The sequence below is a fragment of the Podarcis tiliguerta genome, assembly GCF_965153285.1.
Source record: "Podarcis tiliguerta genome assembly, chromosome: 11".
Lineage (NCBI taxonomy): Eukaryota > Metazoa > Chordata > Lepidosauria > Squamata > Lacertidae > Podarcis > Podarcis tiliguerta.
Window position 1 is genome coordinate 49,901,275 of NC_139544.1, and position 19,691 is coordinate 49,920,965.

Here is a 19,691-nt window from a genome sequence, read left to right on the forward strand (position 1 = left end):
GATTGGCAAGTCCTAGCCTCTGTGGTTTAACCCGCAGCACCACCTGCGTCCCCTGCTCATTACAGTAATAAAGGGTTATTCTTAACCAACCCCATCAAGATGTAACCAAAAAGGCATAATGCCATCTTACAAAGGAACGTTTGCAGAATGGAAAGCAAAACATGTCATAGGTGCATTCTTCCAGTTAAGTGTCGTCCTCCCCTATATACTTAGCTCTTAATTCCTGTATGGAATCAACAAACATCTGATTGTTTAAAGCATTTTTATCACACTCTTAAGCTGAAAAATATCTGGGAGGAGCTAACGAAGACCATTAGTAAGACAGGTCCCTGCTCTTATGTTTACAGTCTCATGGGTGGGGTGGAGAAAGGGGAAAAAGCAAACTCAGATCAAATATAAAGACAGTAAAGCTGTCTGCATGTTGTTAGATTTCCATCTTTCATCAGTGCCAGCCAGTATAACCAGAAATGATGAGAGTTACAAGGCAGCAATAGGGACCCCTCACTCTTAGGCAATAAGGGTAGGCTTCACTTTGTAGAAATATCCATCAGAAGACATAATCATTGCTTGCATACTGCCTTTCCAGCATTAAGCCATGCTCAAGGCAGCTTATTACATTAAAAAGGTTTTCAGCATTATAAAAACAAGGCGATTCGAGTAGTGGAAAACAAAGAATCTCACTAAGTATGCAATGCAATTAAGCAACTCCTGTATTAATAAAACCTAACAATAAGCTACCAACATCAATAACAGCAAAAACAAAACCCAAGCAGAAATTTTGACCTCAACAAAAACTTCTGAAGAATATCTTATGCCGATAGTGGATAGAGGTGTAATCTACTTGGATAAAGAGGAGGGATGGCAAAAAGCAAGGAAGTCTCACTACTCTCCATATGTTCACCAGGTGTTGAGAGCAGGAAATGCTGTTCCAAGGTAACCGACCTTTCCGTGGGCTGTGTTGTAAAAGTGAGCATGGCATCTTCATGAAATATAGCCTATCATGCTTATAGAGGTAACAGGCAGGCTCATCAGATGTGAAGAAACAGAATGGTGTCAAACAAGTTTTGGTTGGTAAGTAGCCCAAGTCCCAGAAGAGTGTGTTCTACGTTTGTTGTATATTGGCAGGGAGTATGGAAATCCTTGAGCACATGCAGTAAAATTAAATCGAGGCCTGCAACATTTGTTTTGCAAAAATTGGAAGCTTCTGATTGGCTTGAGGAAGGTGTTTGTTTGGGGATCACCTGGGGATCTGTTTTGATTAAAGGTCCATCAAATAAAGCAGCCTTCCATGACCCAGTGCCTTCTAGATGTTTGAGACCTCAGCTCCCGTTGGCTCAAGGCAACCTGGCCTTTGGTCAGGGAAAATCATAGAACTGGAGCGTTGGAGAGACCCCGAGGGTCATCTAGTCCAACCCCCTGCAATGCAGGAATTTCCACTAAAGCATCCATAACAGATGGCCAGCCAACCTCTGCCTAAAAACCTGCAAGGAAGGAGAGTCCACCATCTTCTGAGGGAGTCCGTTCCACCATCTAGCAGCTTTTGCTGTCAGAAAGATCTTCCTGATGTTTAGTAAGAATCTCCTTTCCTGTAACTCAGGAGGAAAGGGAGAAACGTGCTAAGAGGAAGACACGCTTGGCAAATCCACACTGTGATCAACTCCTGCCCAGAGACCTATGTCCCCACTGTGGAAGGACGTGTGGATCCAGAACAGGCCTCCACAGTCACTTATGGACTCATTGCTAAAACCCTGTTTTGGAAGACAATCTTACTAGGCTTCGAGCGATTGCCAAAGAAGAAGAAGACCCTCCAGAGCAGAAGAAAACATTATCTGCAGGTTGGAGAGAGCAGAAGCAAAGCTTTCCCTGAAGAGAAACCCTTCAAATGTTTCAAAGATTGTTTTATTGCTGCTGCACGGATTTTACTAGCCAAAAAATGGAAAACACAAGAACTACCAATGGTAGAAGAATGGCAGATGAAGATGATGGAGTTTATGGAGCTGGCTGATCTCACCGGGAGAATCCGCGACCAGAAAGAAGAGGAATACCAAGAAGATTGGAAGAAATTTAAAGACTATTTGAATAAATATTCTAATATTAAAGATATGTAATCACTTGAAAGTATCAATTAGGCCTAGGATTAAACTGGGATTAAATAAATAAATAAGAAAATGTACGATAAGAAAAGTTAGGAAATATGATTATGACTGTGATATGGTTTTATGAAATAATGATATTGGAAACTGCTATATATAATTACTAAGAAATTCAGATGGAAGAGATTTGAGGAAGCCAAGTAATATGTTTATGAAGATGGATTTTGATTAATTAATTAAGTTTTAGTTTATGTGGTGATTTGATGTATTTTATGCTTTATGTTCTTTTTCCTTTTTCCTTTTTCCGTTTTATTCTTTTCTCTTTATGATTGTTGGCTTTTTCTTTTGTTACGTTTATGTATGGAAAATAATAAATATTATTATTTTTTTAAAAAAGATTGTTTTATTGACATGTCCCCTGAACAGCCCATAGGAGGCAAGCAGCATTGTGCTTATAACTGCTTGAGAGGAAATGCCTTAGAAAATTTCTCCGAAAATGAAAGTACAGAGGGACTTGAGTAGTCATGGGACACTTCGAATTATTTTAAATTTGATGTAAGAGCGCTAGTGGCTCTGCCAACCCCCAACCCTTATCCTGTTTACTCTTCATTTAACAGCATAACCATCCTTTTTTTCACCCACTAGATGTCACTACCTGCACAGGGCATTTCAGACATCTATCTCTTGTCTTCCTAGCTGTGTTCTGTTTATTTTCTCCCCCAGCTCGCCCAGTCACCCATAGCGAGAAACAACAGGCAGCAGATTCCAGAGAGGGTACCATTTTCTTGCCTCTGGCCTCTGCCTCCGTGGACCATTAGAAAAATGAGTTCCAGTCCAAGGGGCAGTTTCTGTAGTGGTTTTCCTTTTCAATTATTTCTTTTTAAAAGTCCAGGTATGGAAATGCATAAGGTACGGCTGTTCCATCAGCTGACTTCTGGAGAAGTTTTGCTGTAGTTGCTCTGAGCCTGAGATTAGGTCAATTTTATTATTATTTTTCAGAAGTAGATGCTGTTCCAAAACAAGGCAGCACAGGTTCTGCCCTAGAGCTTACAATAATTTAGGCACAACAAGCAGCAATAGCACCACTTAGACAACAGCACACAATCGACGTATTGATGCCATGGGAATCTGATTGAGCAGCAGAAGATAAATTCCTCCCCCAAAAAAGGGAAAGGGATTCTCTTCCCAGTAGGTTAAATAATGAATACATAAACCCAAGAGTGTCTGAACTCTGGATACAAAATGGTGCAACAATTGCTTATTTTGGCCTCTCCCAATTTTAGAAATGTGTGAAAATCATTTGTTTGGATTTTGAAGAGCAACATAAATTAAATTATATATTTAAACGATGCCTATTGTTCAAAGTAAGGAGCCAATGATACAAAAATGGATGCACTGACAGTCAGTGGATATTTAACGAATGTTTATGTTGTCATATGATGCTTATATAAAAAGCTCTGGGAGCACTTGAAAATTGCTGGTGGTCTTGGTGGACCATTTCATTGATTTTTCTTCCTATTTAGCAATTGCAACATGCTGTGCTACATGCTAAAGTATTTTTAAAATAGAATTCAAATATTAATAAAATACAATACAAGAAAAATAAAAGAAGCAATGGAAATAGAATTAAACACCAGTTTGAATATTTCAATGTGTTGTCTTTGAATACTAGAATTGTAGAGTTGGGATTCTTCCGTTGGGATTCCTGCATTGCATGGGGTTGGACTGGATGACCCTTGGGGTCCCTTCCAACTCTGATTCTATGAAGTCTCCCATGACTACTATCTCTCCTTTTTGAATATTTGGAAATCACCTCCTGGAAGGCATCAACCAGGTTTTCAGTCGAGCTTGGAAGTCTATAGCAGGCTCCCACAGTAGTCACTGTTGTTCCCTCTCCCACACTTTTTTACTAAAATACTCCAAGTCATGAACCTCCCCACAGGAGAAGAGCCAGCTGGATCAGGCCAATGGCCCACCTAGCCCAGCATCCTGTTCTTACAGTGGCCAACCAGATGCCTGTGGGAAACCTGAGCACAAGAACACTTTCCAAAAGCTTCCTGTGGCAGTGAGTTCCATAGTTTAACGATCCTCTTTCTCCATGCCATGCATAATTTTATAAATTCTGCCACGTCAGCTCTCATTCACCTTGTCTCTGAAGTAAAAAAAAAAATTCAAATGCTGCAACCATCCCTCATACGGAAGTTGCTTTATCTTCTAGCTTGGTTGCCCTTTTCTGAACCTTATTCTGCTCTACATAATGTCCTTTTTTTAAAAAAAAATTATTAAGGGTTTTCTTGTTTTACAGAAGTAAGTGTAATGCCTCATTGTTGTTTTTCCATGTAACATTTTTACAAATCCATTTCATTTGTTGAGGCATTAGGGGGAGAAGAAAAGAAAAAAGAAAAGGGGGGGGGTGGAGAGAGGGAAAATGGAAGGGGGTGGGGTCGGGTGCAAAGGAACACAAGTGAACAACACAAACAACGCTGACCCCAAACTCTACATAATGTCCTTTTTGAGGTGAGGTGGCCTAGTAGTACGCTGTTTAATGCATGGATATCACATCAGTATGGTATAGCTCTGGGGCAGCCTTCCACTAACAATGTATACCTATGTATAGGTAAAGGTAAAGGGACCCCTTGACCATTAGGTCCATTTGTGGCCAACTCTGGGGTTGCAGCGCTCATCTCGCTTTACTGGCCGAGGGAGCCGGCGTACAGCTTCCAGGTCATGTGGCCAGCTCGACTAAGCCGCTTCTGGCGAACCAGAGCAGCACACGGAAACGCCATTTACCTTCCTGCCAGAGCCGTACCTATTTATCTACTTGCACTTTGACGTGCTTTCAAACTGCTAGGTTGGCAGGATCAGGGACTGAGCAATGGGAGCTCACCCCATCGCGGGGATTCGAACCACCGACCTTCTGATCGGCAAGCCCTAGGCTCTGTGGTTTTAACCCACAGCGCCACCCACGTCCCTTAATACCTATGTATAGCTATGATTTTTTCCAAAAGTGGGAAATAGCACACCTCACATACTTTGATGTGCTACAGGCACATCATGTATACATGCCTCTACTTTGGACACATCTGAACAGCAGTTTTGAAGGGGAACAGACAAGCATCTCCCCAGAAAGTTCACCCCACACAAACCCCTAACAGTTTTAGGCAGCGTTGATTTCTGCATCAGCCTGGCAGGAGCTGCTGGTCTAAGGGACAGGATCTGGCCTGTACTGAATGCCAGGGACCATTTTGGCTGGTAGAAAGTCACAGAAACTACCAAAGGAGCCAGATGGTTCTTGAAGGGCCAAGCTGGGAGATCAGATTTCAAAGGACGAATGACAAGTGATCCGTCCCGAAAACTGGTTGGCAGTTCCAGTTATTACACACACCGGATAAATATATATTACAGTGTGCTTTAAAAGCAGACAGACCTCATAAGGAAAATATGTAAACACATCTCTGAAGTTCCAGGTGGTTAACTCTGCATCGCCACCTGTCCTACATGCACACAAAGTTATTAACTAACATGCTTTATTCGGGCCAAAGAATGGTTTGGGTGTAACTGTCTTGCCAGGCCAGTTTCCACTGCTTGACTAATAGCTTATGACATCATACTTGGTTGTAAATAGGCCAATGGTTTGTTTCCCCCCCCCCCTTTCAGCTTTCCGCTAAGGGCCTTGGAGGCGAGGGACAATCGCCAAATACTCTATCTTCTGTACTTCAGTAAAGCAGCCGACCCAAGTTTCATTTCACGTGCATCAATCTTCTTTGGATGGGTATTCAAGAGATGATGCTTCCCTGCACACAAACACACAGGTCATACACTGATCTGTCTTTCTTTTTAATTAAAAAAAAATGAATTTGGGGGCGTGGGTCATCTTGGTAAGGAATATATATATTCAGGCTCAGTTCTCTCTCTCTCTCTCTTTCTCTCTTTCTCTCTTTCTCTCTTTCTTTCTCTCTCTCTCTCTCTCTTTCTGGGCAATCATATATGAAATACATTGTGAAGCACCGATTGAATTAGGAGTTCAAAGTGGTTCCCACTGGTGGAAAGTGCAGCAGAGAGATTTTTACCAAATTCCCCTTCCCCCTCATCAGTGCTTTTTTTTTCTGGGGATACGCAGACCCTTAAACATTTTGTGAATTTAAGTTTGGCCTCATTGAGGGGCAGTATTTCAATATGAGTAGGAAAACAAGAGTACCCCTAAACATACAAACACACACACACACACACACACACACACACACACACACCTCTCCCACCATACTGGGGGGACTCCAAACCCTCCAAAACAGATTTGGAAGGGTTATCAGTGGAAGGGGCAATCCACAATAATCACCCCACTACACACACACTTGCTTCATTGGTGACCCTGTGCTGTTATGTTCTACAGCTCAAGAGGTTTGATAGGTAGCCAGTTCAATTAGATTCGACTGTTGCTAGTTGTTGCAATGTGAAAATGGGCCTGCTATCTATGCATCAGATGCAGGAGGATGTGTGAACAGAAACATTTCTTCTTGTGGGCTTTGTCCCTCAGTGATCTTGGGCCCAGGCAACTACACTTGCTTCTTCCTTGGGTTTTCTTTCACTATTACATTCCTCCTCCCGCTCCCACCTCTCATTCCCTTCCACATCTGTTCTTGCTGCTAGAGTTTCTTGGAGAGAGAAAAAGGCTAATGTGCACCTGGCAGGGAAACCTCTCCAGACTGGAGCTTCATTTATCTCTGCAGGTTGAGTGTTTCTCCGGCTGTTTTGCCTCGTAGCGAAGCTGCTTTGGTTAAAAGTTCCTCACATACCACCATCGTATTGAAATGTGGTAGCAGAAACATGGTTAATTGGCAACATGAGTCCTGCAGGAAATTGTGTGTGTGTGTGTGTGTGTGTGTGTGTTGTGCCTGTCCAGTAACAGTCTTGCAGAGCAGTCTCATCCAGAACCGAGAGGTGAACCGAGAGGTGAGACAGAATGTGCAGGTGCCTATTCAGAGTGAGGGCTGGAAGCACTGCTCTCACTTCACTCGGAATGGGCTTTGGGATTTCGACACACAACCGAATCTGATTGTGTCATTACACTCGCAATAGGATTCCTCCAGTGACAATCGCATTCTCTCCAGTGAAGGAACCCATTAATTGCTCCTCCCCACAACAGCCCCTTGGGTCTCCCCCCGAAAAAGTTGTTGTAGAGGGGAGGGGCAGTGTGGGTAGTAGCACTAGAAACTGCAGTGGATTAGCAAAGGATTAGCAAAAAATCTCCTCCCCTCCCCTTCTCTTCCTCCAATGGAATCCTCCACTGAATGTCGTTCTCATTCATGAATGGATGAAGTCCTTGCATTTACAGGAGGGCAAGTGTGGAGCTGACCACTACAGTGGTTGCTGAAGTGTCTGTGACCTGAGGTAAAGGTAAAGGGACCCCTGACCATTAGGTCCAGTCACAAACGACTCTGGGCTTGTGATGCTCATCTTGCTTTACTGGCTGAGGGAGCCGGCGTACAGCTTCCAGGTCATGTGGCCAACATGACTAAGCCGCTTCTGTCAAACCAGAGCAGCGCACGGAAATGCCGCTTACCTCCCCGCTGGAGCGGTACCTATTGATCTACTTGCACTTTGATGTGTTTTCAAACTGCTAGGTTGGCAGGAGCAGGGACCAAGCAACGGGAGCTCATAGGGATTTGAACCACCGACCTTCTGATCGGCAAGTCCTAGGCTCTGTGGTTTAACCCCCAGTGCCACCCGCGTCCCTTGTAAACCGAGGTACTACTGTACTAATGTTCTTCACATGATGGATGCAGCAACAAAGCCCTGCTCAGGAGTTTTGCCTGAATAGAGAATGTCAACATGAAGAAGGGGTACGGGGGAGATTTCTTCCCATCCTTCTCTTCCTTCACCTGGTTGTTTGATGTGCCGAAAGGCTAAAATTTGCAGGCAAGAACACCACTGTTTTCAGAGGAGACTTTGTCATGAGAGTGTGTAATGTTTGCTCGTCTGGAAGTTCATGGCATTAAATTAATCCAAACAAAATCTGGAAGAAAAGGAGTACAGGCACGTGCTATCATTAATTACAATTATTTGAAAAGCCATGCTCTTGCACTTCATCGCTTTTTTCTCAGCCCTTCTCATGTCAAGCACTGCATGCAAATGTCTTAGCACATGGAATTGCGACATCCTCTCGTTGCAGAGGCTTTGACAAGCCGATACGAAGCTACAAACTCTAGGAAGCGATGAAGAGGTGAGGTTACGCTGGCGCAGAGAGTCAGCAGACACCTTGTTCTTCAGCGTTGACACGCACGTAAGTCCCAGGAGAGTTGTATTTTACCTCCTCCTCAAATCTATTCCATTTCCAGGGCAGATGGGAGCGAAAGGTGGGGTGGCAAGAGTGCTCAATCGCCGGATCACATGAGAGGTCCAGCCATGCATAGCATCTCATTCCCAGGTAAAAAAAAAAAAACCCAGATGCTTTTTGCCCTGCAAAGGAAACTATGTGAACACCTGTAGAGCAAAAAAGCAGCTAGAGAGGGAACTTCAAGCAAAACAATGGCAAACCAAAAAGAGCAGCAGTACTGTGGTACCTTGGGTTACATACGCTTCAGGTTGCGTACGCTTCAGGTTACAGACTCCGCTAACCCAGAAATAGCACCTCGGTTAAGAACTTTGCTTCAGGATGAGAACAGAAATCGTGCTCTGGCAGCGTGGCAGCAGCAGGAGGCCCCATTAGCTAGAGTGGTACCTCAGGTTAAGAACAGTTTCAGGTTAAGAACGGACCTCCAGAACGAATTAAGTACTTAACCCGAGGTACCACTGTATAAGGAAAAGAATTAAGAACCCCTTCCCCATGACATGTGTCCCCTCCCCTTTTTTTTTGGAAAACCTCCTACCACACACAGAAACAGCATCCTTTGGGGGGGTCAACCTACTTATGACTGAGCATCACATGTATTTAGCGATATTGATTTCAGTTTCTCTTGGTTTCTCAGTTTTCCAGTTTACACTCCTCCACATTTCCACATGACTTGTAGTTGTTGTTTTTTTAAAAAAAACAAATCCTAATGAAAAAGTTTTAGCAGCATTTTACTGCAAATTTCTCATGTTTTACACACCTTGGGTTTGGTATTCAACTGCGTTTTACTCAGAGAAGACCTATGGAAATTAATAGGCATAGCTTAGTCATTACGTACAATTTTGCCTAATATAGTCATACCTTGGTTGCCAAACACCTTGGAATTCTCACGTTTTGGCTCCCGATTGAAAACCGGAAGTGAGTGTTCCAGTTTTTGAATGATTTTTGGAAGCCAAACGTCCAGTGCAGCTTCTGCAGCTTCTGATTGGCTGCATGAGCTTCCTGCAGCCAATCGGAAGCTGTGCTTTGGTTTCTGAACGTTTTGGAAGTTGAACGGACTTCCGGAACGGATTCTTTTAGACTTCCAAGGTATACACATTTTTGCAATGCATTTTTCTCTCATCTCTTGCATTTTTGTAAGCTGTCTTCCCTATTACATGGATTTCTATGCACAATTTACCCTAGCACATGGATTTTTGTACGTGTTAATGACTTGAGAACTGCAAAATTCAGAGCAATGTGGATTTTAAAGGATGGCTCTGTTTGGGTCTGAGCGCTGTGACTTAAGTAGGCTCACCTTTAAACGCTAATGGATTCGAATCTCTCCTCTGTCCTTACCAAGACGGAAAAACCCATAAACAAGTAACACACAAAAAGAGATCACATTAATAGTGCCTAACCGCTCTGAAATGCAGCTCAGGCAGACAAACCAGGAATCCCTTTGCCCTTTGGACTTGAGACCTACAGAAAGAAAAAGTCGCTGAGAATGTTTTTGTGAGACTTTGGGAAGTAGTGTACATATGTGTGGGTTGCATTTGCAGAAGGAAATTAGTAATTAGTAATGTCAGGTTTGTGGAGTGGAGCTCTTTGTCTAGGAAGGAATGTTTGGAAAAATAAATAATTCTGCGCAGATGGAAGAAATGCATTTTAATGAATAATTATAAACGGGAAGCAAGACTCCTGGGTGGGTAGCTTTCATCTTGGCTTTGGAGAGGACACGGAGTAATCTATACTGCATTGCTATGAGAAATGAGCTATTTAAGGGATATATATATATATATATATATATATATATGATTTAAATGCTATAACAGGAATCAGATTTAGAAAAGACTTGGCAATGGCATTGTTATTAGGATAATTAGGATTAGAATGGTTAGGACTGTATTATTCGGATCATTATTAAGATTAGTAGATGTTAGGAGAAAATATGGGGGATTTGTTACAATGTTAGCAGCAACTGAAATTGTTTGAGCAAGATATTGAATGGCAAGGCAAAGTGGATGAATACTTTTTTGAACATATTAGAGGCAAGTGGGACCTGCAGCAAATAAATAAATTTGACTCACTAAGGGCTGGTTTTAGGTTTGATGAGGCCCTATACTACTGAAGGCAATGGGGCCCTTTATATGTCCACTTGTCCTTTGACAACAGTAAATACAAGAAGCTGGTGTTGGACCTCTTTGCTGAATCAGCTCCGACGTGCTTAAGTAAGTGCACATGAGTGGCCTGGCTGATGCAAGTTGTGTAATGTCTGAGAAGCTTATTTTTAGAAGGTGGACTGTCAGATCCCATAAGCAGGGGTGGGGGAGGGATGCAAAGACTTGCTAATGGCTGATTTTGCTGCTGCATCTTCTGAGAAGAAGCTGCCAAGAATGGCAGTGTTGTGAATGGTCAGGGCTGTTTAGGTTTGATGAAGCCCTAAGCTTCTGAAGGCAATGGGGCCCTTTATATGTCCAGCTGTCCTTTGTCAACAACAAATTGTCACAGTTTTTCTGTGTTGAATATATGCTATATGGTGATTTATGGACCTAATAGGTATCTAAAGCCATTTGTACATGTGGCCGTTCAACCAGTCCATGCAGAATGTAGGCACGCTATATATAGAAAGGAGCAAACCAGTGATATTTTAGGGAGCAGGCTAGCAGGCGGGGCCCATTACTTACATCATAGGAGCCTATACAACATAAAACACTGTTGCTGTATGTAAGGTAAAGGTAAAGGGACCCCTGACCATTAGGTCCAGTCGTGACCGACTCTGGGGTTGCGGTGCTCATCTCGCTTTATTGGCCGAGGGAGCCGGCGTACAGCTTCCGGGTCATGTGGCCAACATGACTAAGCCGCTCCTGGCGAACCAGAGCAGCGCACAGAAACGCCGTTTACCTTCCCGCCGGAGCGGGACCTATTTATCTACTTGCACTTTGACATGCTTTTGAACTGCTAGGTTGGCAGGATACAGGTTGCTGTATGTAGGTTTTATTTTATTTGTTTTTAATCTTATATTTTGGAAATGTACATCCAGGGGGCTTTTTCCTTTAAATTTTTTGGGGACCCCCAAGGGAGTGGGGCCCTAAGCTTTCGCTTGTTTAGCTTATATGTAAACCTGGCGCTGGACTCACTTCACACTCAAAGGTGAACCGAACTAATTCATACTTTCCAAATCAATATACAAACAAAAAAAGCAGCCTTCGATTGAGATTTGCACTTCTCCAAATTTTGCAATGCAGTTTGCCAGCCAAGTAATATGTACACAAATGCAAAATATTAAGGTAATGTGTACAAATATAAATGTATATATTTGCGAAAACAGTGTACATAAATGCATTATTTTAAAGGGCAAGATTTCTTGGGGAAACGTGCATATTGGGCAAAAATGTGTTGAAAAAAATATTAGCAGAAAATGGTTCTAAAATGCTGACAAATTTTCATGGGAACTTTTATTTTTTAAACATTGCAAACTTAAGACAAATGGAGAAAAACTGAAACTGGCCAATTTGCATGTCCCTGGTGTCCCAGCTGCAATTCCTTCTCTCTGTGTGTTTATAAGTAGCTCTTCCATTTCTACAAAGGATGGGCAGATTGGCTTGCTCCAATCATACCATTTTTTTTTGCCTAGGCTTATTCATAAATTCTTTGCAATCTGCTTTGAATGATGTTTTTTTTAATAAAAAAAATCAAAATCAAGCAGTGTATAAATTTTAATAAAGAAATAAAGAAACCCATCCCATTCTTTTTCTGCATCCATCTGCATTTTTTAAAAAAATATAAAAGCATGAAAATTCATATTTCGATATATATTTCTGTATGCATCTGATCTCGGAACATGTATTTAAAACATTTTTTTTAAAAAGACATTTATTTAAATACATCCTAAATTTCAATATATACATTTCTAAATCATTTTCATCCCAAAGTCTGCATTTGGGCACTTTTTTCCTTCTTTTTTTTTTTTTTAAAAAAAAGAGAACTCAAATTATGACGTTTGAGAAGTGGCATACTGAAGGATGATTGCATTCTGAACTGTGTTTTTGCCTGGGAGGTGTGAATTCAAAGGTAAAGGGACCCCTGAACATAAGGTCCAGTCGTGGCCGACTCTGGGGTTGCAGCGCTCATCTCGCTTTATTGGCCGACGGAGCCGGCGTACAGCTTCCGGGTCATGTGGCCAGCATGACCAAGCCGCTCCTGGCGAACCAGAGCAGCGCACGGAAACGCCGTTTACCTTCCCGCCGGAGCGGGACCTATTTACCAACTTGCACTTTGACATGCTTTCGAACTGCTAGGTTGGAAGGAAGGTGTGAATTAGGTCTGTTCAATTAAAACTCTACATGAAATGAAATTCTCCTCTGCCTCTACCTTCCACCCCCTGTTCCGCCTGGCCTTTGGTTTGGACTCAGTCTGACCCTTATGTTTCCCTCCCCTTATGGTTTTGATCTATGGGTTACTATTAAAATGAGACTGCATTTTAAATTGTATTTTAACCTATATTTTAAATTGGCCCCCCCCCATTATGTTTTTATTGTAATTTTACTGGTGTTAGCTGCCCTGAGCCCGACTCTGGCTGGGGAGGGTGGGGTATAAATAAAATTTTATTATTATTATTATTATTAGTAGTAGTAGTAGTAATATTAGACATGCATGTGTGAACTGACACAGAGCTGCAGATTTAGAACAGCATCCACCTTGCCAACACAGCCAGAAAATCTTTGCATTTTAACCATGTTGGAGCGACGGCTCAAGAACACCGTGGCAATTGCGGCAAGCCATTGCGCCCCTTTACAGTGCAATCTCGTCCAGGAGAAATAAGTCCCATGGAGCCAAGCGGGACTTGCTGCATAGTATTGCAACCTCCCAAGCATAGGGGAGAGCGTTCTCGATGTCAGGCTCCACAAACAAAAAGAAGCATTGTCCCCCAGGCATGCCACTATGACATCTGCCATGCTAGCATTAGTTGGCCCTCTGGGCAGGGCAACCATGCTGGGGACTGTGTGGTCCTGCTCTCCCGCAGCTGGGCCATTATGTGAAATGTCCCTCTTTCCCTGGAAAAAATATTTGATCCAGTTAAAATAACATTGCTTTGACTGTACAGTGTCTGTGCGCTGCCCATTAAATCCTCTGCCTAGCAAATGACCCCTCCTCTCCAGCAGTGCCAAAGACTAGTAGGGGAATCACCATTCAAACTTCCGTATACTTAATTGGGCACTAAAAGAGCACTGGTGTACGTTGTTGATTTTTAGCTGTCAGGAGACAATCCTGTTGGGTGACTTTTGTCTGCTGAAATGAATGGACCAGGCAGAGGGCCTTCTCGGTAGTGGTGCCTGCCCTGTGGAACGCCCTCCCATCAGTTGTCAAGGAAATAAACAATGATCTGACTTCAGAGAAGTTTTTAATGTTTGATGTTTTATTGAGCTTTTAATTCTATTGGGAGCAGCCCAGAGTGGCTCATCAAAGAGGGATCTATAGGTGATGAGGTGAGGGCAGGCAGCTATCCAGGTAAATCTCTTAGTCTGAACAGAACTGAACAGAAGCAGGATTATGAGGGGTGCTGGTGAAGGAATGAGCCACACTAATATTTCCACTTGAATCAACCAGAAGCTGCAATTTGACTCTACAAAATCATTTTGTTTTGCATTTGTAAGACTTGCAAACCCCGAGATGATTTGCTAAAGGCTAATAGATGTGTCCAATCTTTCATTTTCAGCCATGATTAAGTCCATCAGTGTGTCAACTGTCTTTCCTCACTTTTGATTTCAAGCAAGGAGGCTCCCTTGTCCTTTGAGCAAACACATCTGGTTCCGTTCTGGGGTCACGACCCGAAAGCCTGTTTTTAATCGGCAGGCGCTCGACACCCACAGATTATAAAGTTGAGAAACAAAAACGAAACCATTCTAAATCTCATGTTTTTGATAATGCACACCAGAAGGTCGCTTTGCTTCCATCTTCGCAAGATAATGAAAAACAAGCCATGCTCCTCCAGCTCATCCAACTTGGCCTGGAGATCCTAGAATCTTCTGCATCTTCTTGTCACACCATCCAACTATTTTGAAAGTTAATCTGGACAGCCATAATGGAAGGGCTCTGAATTATACCAACAGGCAATTGTCTGGTGTATAATTAATTAATTCCTATGCCGTTATAAACATGTCAAGCTGCAACAATCCCCTTTACTCTAGAATGAAATGAGGATGTGATTTCAAGTGTCACACTTTTTGATGTATCATCATTGGAACTCTCCATATCACCACAGGCAATTAATTGTTTTATGATATATATAAGTGGACAGGATCCTGCTCCCAGTGTGTTGACAAAGGGAGAAGCATAGCTCCTGAACCAAGGTAATAAGTGCAGAAGAAGAAAAAGCCCACACAGATTTAAGCAAGATGTTTAAAGACAAGCATCTAAAATGTAGGTGATTGGCAGGGTTGCCTACAATATAACTATAACGTAGTGAATATCAGTAAAATCACAAAAATTACAGAGGGGAAAACACCACACAGCAGAATGTTAGTGACGCAAGCGAACAACCAAACTTTAATCTGGTGTTGAAATGCTGGAAGTGTAGCACCAACAAAATTTTGAAGGTGTGGGGCAGTTCCACAACTGGGGTACAGTTACAGAAAAGGCTCCCCTATATGTCAAGGAAGAATCCTCCTTGAGTCAAAGCAGAATTCCACAGCTCAAAGAGAAGGTGCAAATTATATTGTTGTTGTTGTTTAGTCATTTAGTCGTGTCCGACTCTGTGTGACCCCATGGACCAGAGCACGCCAGGCACTCCTGTCTTCCACTGTCTCCCGCAGTTTGGACACTCGAACTCAGGACGAAAAGGAGAAACATGCTAGGAGGAAGGCATGCTTGGCAAATCCATACTGTGATCAACTCCCGCCTGGAAACCAATGTCCCCACTGTGGAAGGACGTGTGGATCCAGAATTGCCCTCCACAGTCACTTACAGACTCATTGTTAAAACTGTGTTTATGGAAGACACTCGGCTATGAGTGATCGCCAAAGAATAAAGAAGAAGAAAACTTAAAAATATATCAGTAAATAAATAATTGTGCCCAACTATTCTATGTCTCTATACAGGGTGCCATGAATCCTAAGCACCCATTCTATGTGTTAAAGCAGCAGGTCTTATGGCTGGGCTATAAGATCTGGGAAGTGCCTCTTTTGAAGAGCGCTAAGTCATTTACAGCAAGTGTTGGCAATCTGTGGCCCTCCAGAAGTTGTTGGACTACAAATCCCATCATCCCTGACCATCAACCATACTGGCTAAGCCTGATGGGGGGTGGAATCCAACATACAGAGGACTACAGGTTGCCCTCTCCTTATGCTTAATGGAAAATGTATTTTTTAAAACAAACAAACAAACAAACAAACAAACAACAACAACCCAACATATATCTAATTTCCACAAAACCATAATTGTTTACAGCAGTATTCCTACGGTGATTTTGTTCCAAATAACACTTGGTCCATGGTTAAAACTCCCATAGCTAAGTAATGACCTATATTATGAATTAGGAAGCCTTTTGTATGCTTAAATAGCTGCCCGCTAGAGAAATTTAGGACTGAGTGAGCAGAAGTCATGTTGGTTTAGTTCCAATAAGGCAGTCATGTGTAACTAATACTGTATTATTAACACTGGGTGAAATTTTCAACTTTCAGTATCTTGATGAAAAACAGACAATAAAAATTGCTTAGTGACTTTTTCTAACCTTTGTAACATGTATTTTACTCACCAAGCCCACTGTTTCTCCACTCCACATTCCCAGACAACAAAACAGGGAGATTATAAGTGTGCCATTCACTGGAAAGATGACTTTTCTTTGCTAAACGAAGCTTCCATGGAATATTAATTTGCTCATTTTTTTCCTTCCGTTCTAGAAGCTTTGTTTCCTGGTACCCTCTTGAGCAAATACACATATGGGATGTATTGCATGAGTAGTGTCAACACACTGGGTGGAATTCGTATTAGATGCCAGACAGACGGAACTTCCTTCCCGACACGCTGCTTTAGGGCGGAGTGGGGTTCTCCTTACCGCCTTTCCAAGTCAATTTTGGGAGCACGGGGGCATGCACGGGGAGAAGAGGGGAGAAAGTCCCATTGAGCAAGTAGAAGCAGTGCTTGCACTGATGTATCCCCACGGCTCAATGTCCTGCCCCAATCCAGAAAGTCACATGTGTTCTGTGATGTGTGCAGAATGTTAACCAATAAATGAGGAATGTTAACCAATAAAATGTTTAGTCTGGGGTTGCCATATATCAAAAACTGAAAATCCATAACAAAAATTTGTTTGGGGGGGGGAGTTGCTGGGGGCAGGGTTTTTTTTGCAAAATCTCCAAAAAAGAAGTTTTAAAAGCTTTCTTTTGGAAATTCACAAAAAAATTAAAAATATCCCACTTCCAATTTGCAAAAATTCCACCTGGATGCCATTTTTGATGGATGAATTCTAGCTATGTCCAGGAAATTCTGGGCGTATTGCAGCCCTAGGTTATTCCTCCCTCCCCCAAGCTTGAGCTTAAAAAATTATGAACAGTCCTGCAGCAATGGGGCAAAACGAGAAGGCCACTGCAAGGTTTTGGGGCATTCACTGTACAGCCAATCACACTGAGCTGGATCCAATGGAAGAAATATTCCTCTAAGGGAAGGACTGCAAAAGCTATACTGGGAAACTGGTCACCAATGGCTGATCTTTCATTGCCCTGCATTGGAATTTCCATTTTCAGAGGGGGAAGCTGCATAATAATCCTACTCTTATTATGTTGCACTCTCAGCGAGGGGGGGTGTGTGTATTGAGACTTGAAAGCATATTTGCTATTGTTTTTTGCTGCCTCCCTGAACACATATTTTTCTTCTTAGATGCATATTTTTGGAATGGAACACAGGAACAGTTGGAAGTCAGTCCAGGCACACATTTTTGCCTTGACAAAAAGAAGGAGGAGGAGGAGGAGGAGAAGAAGAAGGAGAAGGAGAAGGAGAAGAAAGGACCAGCTTTGTTTGAAATTGGTGCTCAACTTATTATGGACCCAACTCTCGAAATGCAAGCAGACCTTAAAAATTATGAGCAGGTGGGAAACTCTTGTTTGCTGCAAATTGGGCAGTAACTGAGTTTCAAATGACCTTGTCACATCTGAAAAGGACGAGAGTGCTGAAGACCAAGATTTGACTGAATTGAAATCAATAGGTAACTTCCTTGTTCTGCAGTTCTTGGTCATGATCATTTCTTCTCTTCTATATATTCCTTCTTTCCATAATTATTCTGGACTGCTTTCCGTCCTCCATTCCAAGCTGCTCATTTCTGCATGTGGTTCCAATCCAGAGCCAGGAAGCAATGTGCACGCAGAATCCAACTTCCATGCGCATCGCATTTGCTGCATCGGGAGAACTGGGATGGTGGAGAGGGTAGAGTAGAGAAGCATAACTTGTGAACTCCATATGTTGCTGGAGCCCAGAATCAAAGATACACCCAAATAATGTCATGAAATATATTGTGCAAGTCCAGCACAGGTTTATCTTATTAGAAATAAAAGGAACTTATAATCAGAGTTGACAAACATAGCTCTCTCTCATACAGGCTCCATTAGCCGGCATGTCAGCTCAAAAGGCTATTGAGCTACTGGAGAGGCATCTTACTTCCATGGAGCCTGGGAACAAAGACTAAAGGCAACTCTCTTTCAAAATCGAGATTTGTAACCAAATACCTTTGTCACCTGATCTAAGGTTAAACACTCACATGTTAGCTAGCAGAAAACAACAATAGTTAATTATCAACCCATCAAGGAGTTCAAAGACCACTTAGTATACTTCAGTGGAATTTCCCCACTTTAAAGCCTTCAGTAATACACATTTAGACATTCCCCCATTTCAGTGTCAAATAAACAATTATACTTAACAGCAACTGGACCTGGACAAATTATGGAGAATCTCTAGCCCTCCAGATAGTTGTTGGACTCCAACTCCCATCAGCCCCAGCCAGCATGGCCAACGATCGTTGATGATGGGCTCTGTAGTCCAACAACATCTTTGGGCAGGCAAAGGTTCTCCATGCCTGGTGTAAGGCCATTAGGCCACTTCACGTTATGCACACACAGCTCCATGGTTCTTCTTTCAGTTTTTCTTTCTCGCATACATGTGTGTGCACATATATATGACTATTGTTTTGATTGACTAAAAATGCACGCCACACAAATCTGGCCCAAATAACCTCCAGCCTCTAAAATGTATCTGATCACTCCTCAATGGTTCATTCTCTCCCCTGCTCCCCTGTGACAATTTTCCTGGCTTGAGCCTTTCAAGTGTGATAAAAGCCAGATTCAAACTCCAGGGAGTGTGAGGCGTTGAGTTATCTAGCACACTCCACAATGAAACGAAGCCGGCTTGTCATTTAGAGGCCATTTCCTTGAAAATAAGATTGCATATTTTTAAAATGAGCAAACAGAGAGTGGACGAAGAAGAGGCCGAAGAAAGCACCCATTAATTGATTTACAGCCCTGCTGGAAATTGCAGGTACCTTGCATTTAAATAATAATTCGAGGTTTTAAGAGACGCGGTGTCTTCATCAGGATCTCACAGCTTTTGGCTCTGCCTGTAAGTGGAAATGACAATAGCAACTCCCACCCCCCTCCCTTCTTCTCCCTAAAACACATTACCTTGAGCACATGCCTATAGCTGGCAGAGGTCTCTCTTTTCTTCCTCTGTATCCCTTTCACACCATCTGTCCGGGTGTACTTAAATCCACTGGAATGTCTTTAAAGGTGTCAAAAATTCCACAAACTCTACTCTGTTTGGCAGTCAAATGGGGAAGGATAAAGCTATCATGGGAGCCCTACAGCGGAGACAGTTCTGGGGCTTGTCTTCTCAAGTAACAAATTAGACAATGATTTGCCTTTTACAACAGGCACAGAATGGTTGCTAAACATCCCGAGACCACAATTAAAAGGTTTAAGAAATGGGCCAGAGATGGGTTTGCGTGTGTGCATGTGGAAACAAAGCCAAGCCAGTGCATTAAATCCCTTTACCTGATTTCTGATGAAGATCTTTCAAGGTAAGTCCATGGCAGGAACAGCCACCTCTAAACCCCTTGCTTACAGAGGTTCTCTGCTGCCCTATTGCAACTTATAAACTGCTTTGGTTATCATAGATGGCAAAAGCAGAATAAAAATTCAGAATTTTTATTCTGACTTTGCATCAGATTACTGCAATGTGTTATACATAGGTCTGCCTCTGAAGACAGTACAGAAACTTCAGCTGGTGCAGAATTTGGCAGCCAGGTT